The sequence below is a fragment of the Dipteris shenzhenensis genome, chromosome 19, assembly GCF_047967505.1.
Source record: "Dipteris shenzhenensis isolate YYH24624 ecotype China chromosome 19, Dip_SZ_1.0, whole genome shotgun sequence".
Classification (NCBI taxonomy): Eukaryota; Viridiplantae; Streptophyta; class Polypodiopsida; order Gleicheniales; family Dipteridaceae; genus Dipteris; species Dipteris shenzhenensis.
Window position 1 is genome coordinate 23,580,507 of NC_141614.1, and position 14,136 is coordinate 23,594,642.

Consider the following 14,136-nt stretch of genomic DNA (forward strand, 5'->3'; position numbering starts at 1 on the left):
CACGTGATTAGAAAGAAGCTAGCAAGATTTGGCTCCACGGCCAAATCTCCCTAGACCCTAGTGATTTGAAAGAAGCTATAAAGTTTTGGCATCACAATCTCAATCTCTCCAACCCTTGGTGCTTTGAAAATATTTGGCCACACGGCCAAATCTCCCTAAACCCTTGTGATTTGAAAGAAGCTAGAAAGATTTGGCATCATAGCCAAATCTCCCCAAACTTTGGTGCTTTGAAAAGATTTGGCTGCACGACCAAATCTCCCTAGACCCTCATTATTAGAAAGAAGCTAGCAAGATTTGGCCGCACGGCCAAATCTCCCTAGACCCTGGCAATTTGAAAGAAGCTAGAAAGATTTGACTAGTTTGAAATAAGCTAGCAAGATTTGGCTACACGGCCAAATCTCTACAGACCCTTGTGATTTGAAAGGAACTAGCAAGATTTGGTCGCACAGCCAAAACTCCCCAGACCCTAGTGCTTTGAAAGAAGCCCACAAGATCTTTCCACACTTCCAAATCTCCCAAAACTCCTCGGGGGGGTCACTCATCATATGTAACCCTATCACGTGAGTTCAATAGAAGGATATTTTTTATTTCTAAAATTTACAGAAATGAATATACATAAGCGACTATTTAAAATAGTTTTGGGAAAAATTTATAGATTTGTATAGAAAAGGGGTACATTTTATTAATGAAAAATTTACAGATAAGGGATTTTAGAAATAGGCCTTGAACGCATGTGCTATAGAGGGTTTATACATAGTGACCCCCCTGAGCAAAACTCTGGTCTTTTAAAGAAGCCCATAAGATTCGGCAACACATCCAAATCTCCCTAGAACCTAGTGCTTTAAAACAAGCCCATAGATTTGTCCACACGGCCAAAAATCTCAGTACACCCTGGTGCTTTCTCAAATCTACCACTATGTTTGGTGGTAATTGTTGATTCTGTTTGAGATATGCTTATTGATAATGTGTTTTGTCTAACATTGAACATTACAAAGATGATAGTTTGTATATTGCTTGGATTTTTTACAGGAAAGACACAACCGTGAAGAAGGTTGAGAAAGTTATAAGCGGATTTGGAGAAAAAAGCATACCTTGGTACTTTAACATATATAGTATTGAGGGAGCACAATTGACACGAATTTACTTGTTTGTTTTGTTACCTAATAAAAGTGCATACACTTGTGTTGGATCGGTACATCAAATAATGGAAGATGTGGTTGGAAAGGAGGGAGATATGGATTGTTGATTATTATAAATCAAAACAAGAAATTTCTCTTGGATCCCGGTGATTATGAAGAATCTTGTACGAAGTCTGACATATATGACAACATGCACACAAGAGGTTAGATAAGTATCGAATCAGTTGATGGAAACTTACATTCACATAGTGACAACAATCATAGAATCATATCGCAAAGTTTCAGTGACATTAAACAAGCGCAAGAGTGGGGAAGATAGTGGGGAAGGAACAAAGAAAGAAAAGTCGACTATGGTTCATGCACCAGGTGGTAGCGGAGAAGAGGCAAAGAAGGGAAAGCTAACTATAATTTATGTACCGGAGGAAGGAACAACTCCAAAGGGTGTGCTAGCAGTTGTGGAAAGAAGTAGTGGTAGTGAATTGGAGCCAAGTGGAAAGGTCATAGGGAAAAAAGGGCATAAGAAACCATCAGGCTTGGTGGAATATGAAAAGTACTATCCATTTGGGTTGCATGCAACATTTCCAATTCCAGTTGCAAGATGTCAAAAAGCTCCTCCAAGCTATGTATATAGAGGGTTGAACAAAGAGCATGTGGAGAAGCTTGCTATAGACTTCAGTTATAACCCTAGGCCTCCTACTAATGTTGTAGTGGATTTAATGCCTTTAAATCCTGAAACAAAGTAGCCCCTAGAAAGGGTAGAAAAAAAGGATCTAACCAAGTGCCACTACTGGATACTATCTGAACAAGATTCAATATATGCTACTAAAATATTCACATCTAATGATGATAACAGCACAGCCCAAAGAAAGAACTACTACCGCACCTGCCAAGCCAGAGTTGTAGTGAATTGTCCCGCATGCTTTTGTGTGGAGATATCAAAGATGGCAAACCTAGAGTCTCAAAATATCTTGAGACAATCTCCATACATTGATATATTTAACCAGGTGAGGGGACAATGGGTTCTCTTTAACTGACCCAAGAAAGCACAAGAAGGGTTTGCAAAAGGACATCCAAATTGTGAGAATTGGGATGTAAGTACAGAATTCAATTATGAATCATTTTTTACTAGTCAATTTTCTTAATTATTGCATTCTAATGGCTTCATATATTTTGCAGGCTTTCATTGACACTAGTGGCAAGGTAACATTGGGCAATAGCTTTGCCATGAAGGATGTACATATGATCATCAAAAGTGATGCCATTTATGATGCCTGGATCTCCATCCTTCAGGATTACATTGCAGACAAATAGTCGCAAGATGGAAAATGCTGCAAGGCAACCCACAGTCTCAATGTTTAGATGCTTGTGTGGATTGAGTGATGATCAAATTCATCAAATTCAAAATGACATAAAGGAGAAGACATAATGTCACCCTCGGAAATAATGTCAAAAGAGGTGATAACCAAAATAAGACTAGCAGTGATAATAGATTTGAAAGGGTTATTACTCGAGCATTGTTTTTCCAAGTCAAACAAGCATATGAGCTTGCACAATGGGAAGCATTGGCTTGTTCTCCATCCTGGATGTTTAGAGTTTCTACAATGGTTGCTCGATCACTGCCATGTTGGCATTTGGTCCTCTGGAGGAAAAAAGGGAATGTGCAACACATACTGGACACTTTGGAGCATCATGTTAACAAAAAGTTACATTTCTTCATGGTTTGGGGTGCGATGGCATGCCACAAGCATACAAAGAGTAGAATCATTCCACCAGATAGGATGAATTTGGAAGCGGAGTTTAAATCATTAATGAGAGTGTGGTGTTGTTTTAAAGAGGAATGCAAACTAGCAAGAACACTATTCATTGACCTTTTGCATTACACGGGTTGTGTTAATCCAACAAAAAATTGCATTTTCCCTACAAAATTTGATATAGATTGTGGTGATTCTATTTTGCTTGATGAGTTATTGCCGTACCTAGAGATGCTAGATAATGCAGTAGATGTGTGCAGGGGGCCATCTCTTCTAACAGATATGGTCAAGCTCTGATTGTTGAAGGGCATGATATGTTCTATTATTTTCAGCCAGTGATCCTTGAATTCAAAGCAAAAAACAAAGAAGTGCTCGAAAGGATGCATGTAGAATCTCATATGTCTACTCGTAGTTCAAAAAAAGACACAGAGAAAGGTATTGCTTCACCTATAACCAAAACTAGAGTGAGAGGGACTTTCCCTACTATAATAAGTATGGTGCATGCTCAACATGTTACATTGAATTAAGAGGAAGAATGCATGCTAGGGAAAATTGCCAAAATGAGGCAAAATGCTTTGCTATGGTTCTTGGATGCAAGGAAAGGGGAATCACTATCAATGTTGCAAGGGCATTCTTAGCCAACTTGATTTTATTTTATTCCATAAACAACCCTTAGTGAATCTGAGTGATCTTGTTAATTAGACTTATAAACACAAATGCTCAACTAACACATTTGTACCTACATTTTGATTTATACTTGGACACTATTTGGTTAGATTCGATTTGCAAAACATTATGTTTCAATTTGTTTTGTGAAAGAATTAATAGACATTGAGTTAGTACCTTGTGCAAAAAATGCTCTATGCTGTGTGATGTGAGTTTGTATTCCTCCACTAAAAGAATGATTCTTTGATTTCAAACATATGGTAGGTGTTGCAGATTGTCTTGAAAAGTTGAAGAGTTGTCTTATTACAAATTTTGGTCCTGCATCCAATGGTGTATGGAAACATGAATTTCCCATACCCATTGATCACGTGCTCGAAATGAATGGCATCCATTATGAAGTAAAGAAATCAACAATACCTAGGGCAGGATATGGTCTTTTTGTACATACGAGCATCAAGAAGAAATAAGATTTGATGGTATATAATGGTTCAAAGTATGATTATGATACTTGGAGATCTCTCCTTAAGTTTTTCCCAAGGATGAAGACTTATGGAATGTTTGAAGATCCATTCATTGAGCCATTGACATATGTGAAATGTATTGTGGGAGATGTATTGTATGGAAACATTGCTGGATATATAAATAGCTCAATGTATTGTAAAGAAAGAACAAATGTTGTACTTGTATACATCTCTAAGTTACTACCTTGGGCTCAAAAGTCACAAGGAGCAAACCATAAAGGATGTATCCTTCGGAGATGAGCTACTTTGTGAGTATGAATACTAGTATGGAATTGTTAATAATTATGTTAAACAATGTGGTGCAAAATTTACTTGCAAAATTGGCTATGTGTCAATGGTTTTGATTATATTTAGCACAAGAAAGCAATTTATTAAAAAAAAATTATCAAGACCATGTCTCTGAGTTTCACGAGCTCTATTGTGATGGAGAGTTTCACGAGCTCTATTGTGATGGAAAGGTGTTTCTGAACACCACATTTATATGATGGATGTCAAAGCTCTACAAAAATCCTATTGCATATGTCAATACTGCAATTTATCAACATAGAAACATATGAATTTGGCATTAATTTGATACATCTAATATACCAAATAAAAACTGATAGTTGTTGCAAGTTTAATTTTGTTTTTGAACACCACATTTATATAATAGATGTCAAAGCTCTATAACAATCCTATTGTATATATCGATACTGCAATTTAATTTACTCCAATGAATCCTCCTAATGCAACATCTATAAATTGTCTTTTGTTTGTGGTTTGGACACATAGGAAACAACAAACATCTTTCTTTCACTAGCAAATCAACAAATTTTTCGACCATGGGGCCATGTTCACATCTATTAAGTCCTTTTGCTATAGCAACATAAGGAAGCTTCTTGCTTGGGTTCTAGGAATTGGGAAAGTACTATTCATGGTCTAGTCTCCCCCAACATAATTGAAACTTGGGCCTTAATGGAGCTAACGTTTCAATCAAAAACATCAAAAATTTACTTTTGAAGTGACTATATTTTATTTCATGGGAATTGGGATTTTCCCAAAAGTACTATTCATTGTCTAGTCTCCCCCAACATAATTGAAACTTGGGCCTTAATGGAGCTAACGTTTCAATCAAAAACATCAAAAATTTACTTTTGAAGTGACTATATTTTATTTCATGGGAATTGGGATTTTCCCAAATTCTCTAATATAGTGTTTCTTGTTATTGTGCACAACTTCTAATGACACTTTGAATGATAAACAATATCATGATACACAAGCTTCCAATCTTACAGACACACTGCTATGCCATAGCTTCCCACTTGGCAGCCTATTTAATACTACCTAATGAATAGCCCTTATGGCCCTATTGTAAAGATTCTGCATGATATGCTCTATAGAGGCTTCTACAGTGGACAAAGTTTGCATATGGGTTTTGGCTTACAAAACTCTGGCCAACCAAAATGCAATAAATTTTGCTTTTAGAGAGTGTGTTGATTTTATTCAAAATGAGTCCAAATGGTTATCTCAGTCAAATAAATATAATAGATACCCAAAATCCATGCTTATTATCATGCATATTATCATGTGTAGGGACATGAGTTGCTATCTTATGATTAACAACAATAAGGTTGCTACTTTGGTGATATATGTGACTATCATGTGGTCAGCATTAGGGCTGATATGTAGGCAACATATTTAGTTGCTATGCAACCTACATGGGGTTGCAACTATGTGCCTAGGTGCTACCTTATATATGCATACTTGTGGCTACATATTGTGGACTTAAGTGTTGCCTTATATGCACATGTTTGTGGCTACCTATTTGGATCCTTTGTTTGCATGTGTGAAGTTCTTTGCATCATACCTTTTGTATCTATGTATGCTTGTAGGCAACATATTTAGCTAATAGATAGTTAGCACATAGGTCGGCCCACAATGTCGACCCATAGCGTGCTAGAAAAGTGCTACTTTATGAAGGCATCCTCAAAGCTAAGTATGGGCTCTATTGATTGCTTGTGCAAAGTATTTTCTTGTAAACACAAAACTCCAGCCAACACAAATTTAAAAGGTGTAGTGGTTTGTTAAAAGTTGAGTCTAAATGGTCATTTGAGACAACTACATGTCATAGGGACTGAAAAGTCTTGCTCACTACATTGTTGCACATGTGTGGGTGCCATGGAATGTTTGTATTGTATGAGAAAAAATGTTTTTTTCATGGTCCGCATAAAGATTATGCATGCTATGCTTTGTACAGGCTCCTATGGACATAGTTTGCAAATGGGTTATTGCTTACAAAAACCTAGCAAACCGAAATGCAAGAAATTTTGCATTTAGAAAGTGTGTTGATTTTAGTAAACATGTGTCCAGATGGTTATCTCATTCCAATACATTAAATAGATACCCAAAATCCATGCTTATTATCATGTTATGGGAAGCAATAAGGTTGTCATTTTTGGTGATATATGTGACTATCATGTGGCCAGCATTAGGGCTCATACATAGGCAATATATTTAGCTATTATGCACATATTTTGAGTGAGAACTTTCATGGTTTACATAAATATTATGCATGATATGGTCTGTACAGGCTCGTGTGGACATAGTTTGTAAATGGGTTCTTGATTATAAAACTCTGGCCAACCAAAATGCAAGTAATTGTGCATTTAGACAGTGTGTTTATTTTATTAAATATGAGTCCAAATGATTATCTCAGTCAAATACATATAATAGGTACCCAAAAGCCATGCTTATTATCAGGTTACCTAGGAGGTAGCAAAATGAGGGAAAAAATGGAAAGGGAACAATGTTTGTATCTTCATGTAATATTTGTTTTTGTGCATTTTTTCCTCACTTTATCAGTTTGAAGTCCATAATATTTTCCATTAGTTTAGAATAAAATTGTTACTTGTGCAGGTGGTAGAATAGAGTGCTGAGACAGTGGTCCATTGCACAAAAGAGTGATCTGCATAGGATATCCATGATAGTAGATGATGACATGATCGAAATTGTTGCATCTATATCAGTTTCAAATCAGCAAACTCTGCCATCAATTAGGAGATATTATGATCTAACTCAGAGGAATTTGGTACCTGAGGAGTGCCCATTACCTCCACCTTAGAAGTTGAAGCTGTTGAAGACACAAAAGAGGATTCGATCTTTAAAGAAGCTTCTTTCTTGGTCGCAATGTGAAGTGCCTCCACATATGTTGTTGGATCTTTACTCATTACTTTTGATCGAAGACGAGGCTCTAAAGCCATAACAAATTTTCTCATCTTTAAGTGCTCCATCCCTACGAGACTTTGAGGGGCTGATGATGTAGATGCCACAGCTTGCAAAGCTGCTCTTTCATACTTTGTCCATAAAGTTTCATATCGGATTTCCAATGTAGAGACCATCTCACCCTCTCCTTGATAGAACTGGTCCAACTACAACATCAAAGCATTTGGCGACTCTACTACCCCAAATATCTACTTCATTGCAGCCACCACTTGGTCCCAGTCCTCCTTGGTAGAGTTCGGCAAGGCCTCATGCCAACTCAAGGATACACCTTCAAGAAAATCAGGCAAAATCTCCGCACCATCCAAAAAGCCGGCATCCTTGAACAAAATCCTAAAGATAAGACTCCTAGTCTTCCCCTTGGGTCCCTCGAAACACTGGAATCTTTGCCATGATGAAACACAAAAAGGAAACACCAAGATCCAAATAATATCCCAAATAATATCCCAGAGAGCCTTAGTATACCAAGACCAACTCAGTATGCATAACCACTTGTTGAAAACCCTCCACAATGTGATCCTCAACAAAATCTTCAAAAATAAGTGACCAATCAGCACCATGAAAACATTGTGTATACATGCATTCAAGAATCACCCTTCTCACAATTGGAAGTGCACATAACAGCTTCAAGATATTGTACTCTTCATCATTTGCATAGCAAAAGAAGTTGAAAGCATTGAGAATCACCACTCCACTATTATATTCAAAACTACCCAAAAACCCAACTCTTCTTCACACCAAGCTGCTAGTGCATGAAACAATCCCCAATCTATCATTGTGCCTATTGCCAGTGTTGTCGATTCACCAACATATTCAACAGTGCAAACATAAAGGATATGATCATGATGACTATGCGAATAGCTTGAGCATCACCTTCACAATCTTCTCATTCTCTTAAAGGCTGCAATCTCTTCTAACGGAGTTCTTCTAGGCATCTTCTTTATCAAATCAGAAAACACATGCCTATACTAGGCATAACATGCAACCGAGTACACCTGAGACCATTTAGTAAGGTGAGATGAATCCAATAGCAAACGTACCCGGTGTCTCCACCAAAAGATGTGACATGAAGTTGGGGGTAATGAAACTTCACGCACCTCTTAGCTTCCTGCTCTTCCCAATCTTAATAATAGAGACCCTTATCACTTGTAAAGAGAGATGAAGAAAATATCTTCATGCAAAGAAACCCACAACATATCTTCCTCCTTGCTTCCCTTAAAGGAGAAAGAATATGGTAACATCCCAAGTGATGTTGTAGTCCAGCATCCGGAGAAGAAAAGGATTCACAGAGGCCATTATCTCACCAAGCTGGTCGACACCAAAGAGAAGAGCGATGCATTGTTGGAAGAAGATATTTTGGCTTAATATGACATGAACTGATATATATCTAGGGGCTTGAAGGGGCTGATTTGGATGGATGGGTAAATTTTGGGGAAACATGGCACCTCCTTCACAGAAGCCTCTAGAAATGGCTCAAAATCATTCTACAAACTGCTAGAAAACACAAAGGTCTATAAGTTCCACTAGAGAATTGATATAAAAAATTAAATTGTATACAAGGATGTGCCTTGAAAGAAGCTTTGTAGTGATATAAACTTCGTTGAAAACAGATAACCGGTTGAAGAGATATGGACAATTTACTGAAAGGGGGTAAAAACTGCCATAGAAATAAGTAGTCATACACAAAGACTCATAACTCTTGTCTTAGACATAATGCAAAAAAACTAATTACATGCAAGGAAGACTCTTAAAGAGATCTTCGCGTTGATATAAGTTTCATTGAAATCGAACCATTGAAGAGAAAGTTATAGGCCAAATATTGACAGGGGGTCTAACTGCTATATTAACTGCCATCTACCCATGCAGATTTCGCCTAAGCAAACTACTCCCTCAAGGCTCCACAATTATCAACGATCCAATACCCCTAGAATTCGCCTAAAAGAGAGAAAGAAGCTTGCATGGTGGCTCGGGAAACGGATGGACCATGTGTGCACCATGAGCAGCCGAACAAGAACTACTTTTGAGACTTGAATAGAGAGAGAAGAACATAGGAATGGAGAAAAGGAATGGATACTCAAGGAAAATGATAAGAAGTGACTTTCATTGCCATGAAAGTAAGACTCCACTCAAATACACTAAAAATACTACAAACACAAGGGAGAAGAAGAGGTTTCATACATACAAGAGGGAGCAGAAGCTCCAAGACTACTCATAGAGAGAGAATAAACTAGAGAGAGATAGATGGACTCAAGTGTCTACATAAGAGAATATCTACATAGATGGACTCAAGTGTCTACAAGAGAATATCTACATAGTGAGCAGCCAAACAAGAACTACTTTAGAGACTTGAATAGAGAGAGAAAAGAACATAGGAATGGAGACTCAAGGAAAATGATAAGAAGTGACTTTCATTGCCATGAAAGTAAGAATCCACTCAAATACACTCAAAATACTACAAACACAAGGGAGAAGAAGAGGTTTCATATATACAAGAGGGAGCGGAAGCTCCAAGACTACTCATAGAGAGAGAATAAACTAGAGAGAGATGGACTCAAGAGTCTACATAAGAGAATATCTACAAGAGGGAGAGAAGGCTCATGGAAGAGGCTTGAGGAGACTAGAGCTACAGCAACATGAGGCCTAATTGTGGAAGAGATGTTGAACAAGGGAGAGGAGGGCTCTTTTTATTGACCCTCCTTCACCCATTTACTATTGCTACCTATAGATTCCTTTCCACATCCATCACATAAGCCCGTATGTCACCATCCATGTGCTTTTTGGCTACTCTTGCCATGTGTCCCATCAAAAGATGCTCAAGAGTCTTAAAATATTGAGAAAGTAAAGAGTCTCCCCACATGGAGCCCATAGGGACCCTCTCTTTTCCATATGTCCTCATCCTCCTTATTCCCTGCATGGGAATTCTAGAAGGATTCCTATTGACTCCACACTCCTCCACATGCCTTCCACACGCTTGGCATGTGGCCTATGATATTCCAACCACCGGGATGGTTTAGGACAATCACATTAAGTCCAGGCCAGAGCCTAGTAAACTATCCCAAAGCTCAATTACAAACAACCACTGGGCTGGTTTAGGCAACCATTGACCTGTGTTGTATCAAGAAATGAAACAAGTAAACTATCCCAAAGCTCAATCACAAGCAACCACTAGGATGGTTTAGGCAACCACTGACCTGCGTTGTATCAAGCTTGTGTATAATGTGCTTGTCAAACATCTTGCATCCCGTCTGCTTTCTATAGATGTCCTTGTTATTTGGAGAAACTCTTGAGACATGCACGAAGAGTGGAAGCAATGCTTCATCATCCCAATCCGAGTAGTCTATGGGCTTCAATAGAACGCAAGAAAAGGAGAGATAGCCTAAGTGCAGCAGTCATTGCAATAGTGGTGACATTTTGGCATGAAATTACAAGATCTTGGTAGGGTTGTCACTCTATGAACTTTAGAGTGTAGGACAAAGATTGTGAAGACTCGATAATGGTATTTACTTGAGTGGGCTGATGTTCCTTCCTTAAATGCTACCACCAATTGCGACATCACAACTCATTTTCTTCGCTCTGATGGCAATGATCAAATGTGTGCATCTGCAATGACTACTTGCTGCTGCTGCTCTGCAAGGAGTCTTTTGTTCCTTGTGCCCTGACCAAGCTTTTCATCTTTTCTATCTCGCAACCTTTGTTTGCTTCTCTTGTAAGCCATGGCGAGCTGCATGTTGCCATGGCGACCAATGATCAATGAAAGATGACAATGCCAAACCAAAATAGAGAGAAGCTAGCTAGTGAGGCAAGCAAAGAATAGAAGAAAACTTACCCGAAAGAAGACAATGGCAAACCAAAGTCTGCGCAAGGTCATGTTGAGGTGCATGCGGGTTGCAGAACATTTGCATGGCGGGGGCAGGTTGCAGGTACTTGTTAAATTACACGGTGCAGCGGAACAGAAACCGAACAAAGAATAGAGAGTACACAGCAAACTGGAGAGGAACAAAGTTTTCCTTCAATAATGATGTAGTATAGATGATGGCTTTGTCCACCCATGCACTCCAACAGTGGAGCTTAGATGGCGATCTAGACAGATACTAGGTGAAGAGCTACTAGCTAGAAGATCTGATCTGATCTAAATTGATCTGATACAATGGACTGGGGAGGTCACCTCTTTATAGCTATGGGGGCGGTAGTCAGATCAACATAGTCGGTGGAGTCAACCAGTCGACCTAGTTGGTGGAGTCGACCAGTCAACCAGGTCGGTGGAACCGATTAATCGTCCATGGAATATTCAAGGAATATTCCCTATACCATCACTGGCCCCCCTGGGACCATTTTCCCCGCTGGCCCCCCTAGGACCCCCCAGTTGGGGGCAACTAGCCCCTAGGCCCCAGCAAGAATAAGGGGCTCCCACACAATCACCTTTCTACCATCAATAGTCTCATTGATAGACCTCATCTAACATGCAAGTCAGGATCCATCCAGTGTCCCGGGCTCACACATGGCTTCTCCTCATATGGGGGCCTTACATCTTGAGCACCTTGGACCACTGGTGGTTACTAGGAGGGTGGGGCATTGAGCATATCTAACACCCCCTCTCAATGTCCACCCATAGGTGAACTACCTTCTCGGCCCAATGCCGAGTCTCTGAAGATGACCGTGAAGTTGATCCTTCTCGAGTGCCTTGGTGAAGATATCTGCTCCATTTTGCTCTGTTGGATAGTAGGCCAATTCCACTATCCCATCCTCGATCAAATCATGCACATAGTGTTACTGAATCTCTATATGTTTTATGTGTGCATGAAACACTAGATTTTTAGCAATGGCCATGCAAATTTGATTGTCGCACCTCAACAGAGTTGCCTCATCCTCTTGAACTCCCATGTGCCATAAGATCCTCCTCAGCAACACTGCTTCACATGCAGCAAAACATGTTGCCTTGTACTCAACCTCGGTAGAAGACAATGCCACTGTTGGTTGTTTCTTACTGATCCAAGAGAAGACACCTGAACCTAAAGAGAAACAATATCTAGAAACTGATTTCTTGGAATCAACATCTCCAGCCCAATCCGAGTCACAATGACCAGCCAAGGAAGTGCCCATACCATAGGTGATGCCATAATCAAGAGTGCCCTTCACATACTTGAGCACCCGCATCCCTGCATTCCAATGATTCTCCCGGGGCTTATTCGAGAACCTGCTCAAAACACCAACAACAAAACTGATGTTCGGTCTGGTGTTGCATAGATAGATGAGACTGCCGACCAACTTCCTGTACCTCCCGATGTCTGCTAGTGGTGAGGCATCCTCCATAGACAACCTCGCATTTACCTCCATAGGTGTAGCTATCTCCTTGCACTCGGACATACCAAATGCCTTCAAGATATCCCTTGCATATATTTTTGCTGAGAGATGAAGATCTTGCTTGGCTCTTGCCAAACTTCAATCCCCAAACAATAGTGCATCAAGCCTAAGTCTATCATCTCAAACTCTGTGCTCAACGCCTTTCTAGTCTACTGGATCATGTTTTCATAGTCACCTGTAATAAGGAGATCATCCACATATAGAACAGTAATAGCAATTTTTCCACCTTTCCTATACAAATACAAGTTAGCATCTGAGGCACATCTTTTGAAGTTTAATTTATGAAAGAGTTTGTCTATCCATTGGTACCATGCTCTTGGGGCCTGTTTTAGCTCATACAGAGCCTTCTTCAACTTACATACCTTGTTCTCAAAATGGGGGGCCTCAAACCCAGGTGGTTGAGCCACATACACCTCCTCCTTGAGGTCACCATTCAAGAATGCTAATTTAACATCCATTTGATAAACTGGCCACTTTTGATAAGCAGCCACCGATAGTATTGTGCGAATAGTGGTCATTCTGGCAGTCAGAGTGAGAGATTCCTGAAAATCAAACCCTTCAACCTGTGAAAATCCTTGTGCAACCAATATGTCTTTGTACTTTTCCAAAGTCCCTATTCTTGATGTAAAATGGTTTAGAACTATTTACAACGGTCCCCATGCGACAATGAGAAAAGATAGTAGCGGTTTCTTTGCAATAGACTCCACCAAACATTGGACCGATGAAAGTGATACTTTTGTTCTTCCCGAGCACTGTGAGCAGGTGCATACTAATGATTTAATTAATCGAAGCTTTCATTTTTAAAGGTCCATTGATACATGTACTTGAGCATAATTTCATATATATAATTGACGACATTTGGCACCCATCTTCAATATAGGTGGTTTTTCATTCAGATCGTTCTGATCCAAGATGGTGGTATGTGATCCAAGTTGCACCATGAAGTAAAAAAATTTTTGAAGATAGATATGTGGATATGGAGATGCCACTACCAATGCCGGATCCAATTGATGAATCTAGCGAAGACGATGTAGATCACCATATGAGCCAAGAGGAAGATGCGCATAATGACATCGCATGGGAGGAAGATGGAGATATGATATTGAGGAAGAAGACAACGATCATCAAGAATCACCACACTTTATTGAAGAAGATGATCAAATACTTTTAGGTGAACGTACGATGCTAGAGTACGATGATGATATAGGAGATCAACTCGGTATAGAGTTGGAGATAGGCTTGTTTGGTGGCTTAGACTTGGCTCAAGATGAAACAATTGATGTAAATGCTCTGAATTGATTTTTTTCATCTCAAACTTGGACATGAATATATGAGCTTCAAAGGCTTGATGTACATGCTCTCATTTTTTTATTCTCTATGAGATCAAACATGTATGAAAATTTAAAAAAATTTGTCATTGGAAAAGCCTAACTTTTAAGG

At 39.2% G+C, this 14,136-nt stretch overlaps 1 pseudogene; it reads left to right on the forward strand.

Annotated features, from left to right (window-relative positions):
* The first annotated feature begins 1,204 nt into the window (after positions 1–1,204).
* LOC147890256 (uncharacterized) lies at positions 1,205–2,565 on the forward strand (annotated as a pseudogene).
* Positions 2,566–14,136: the final 11,571 nt, after the last annotated feature.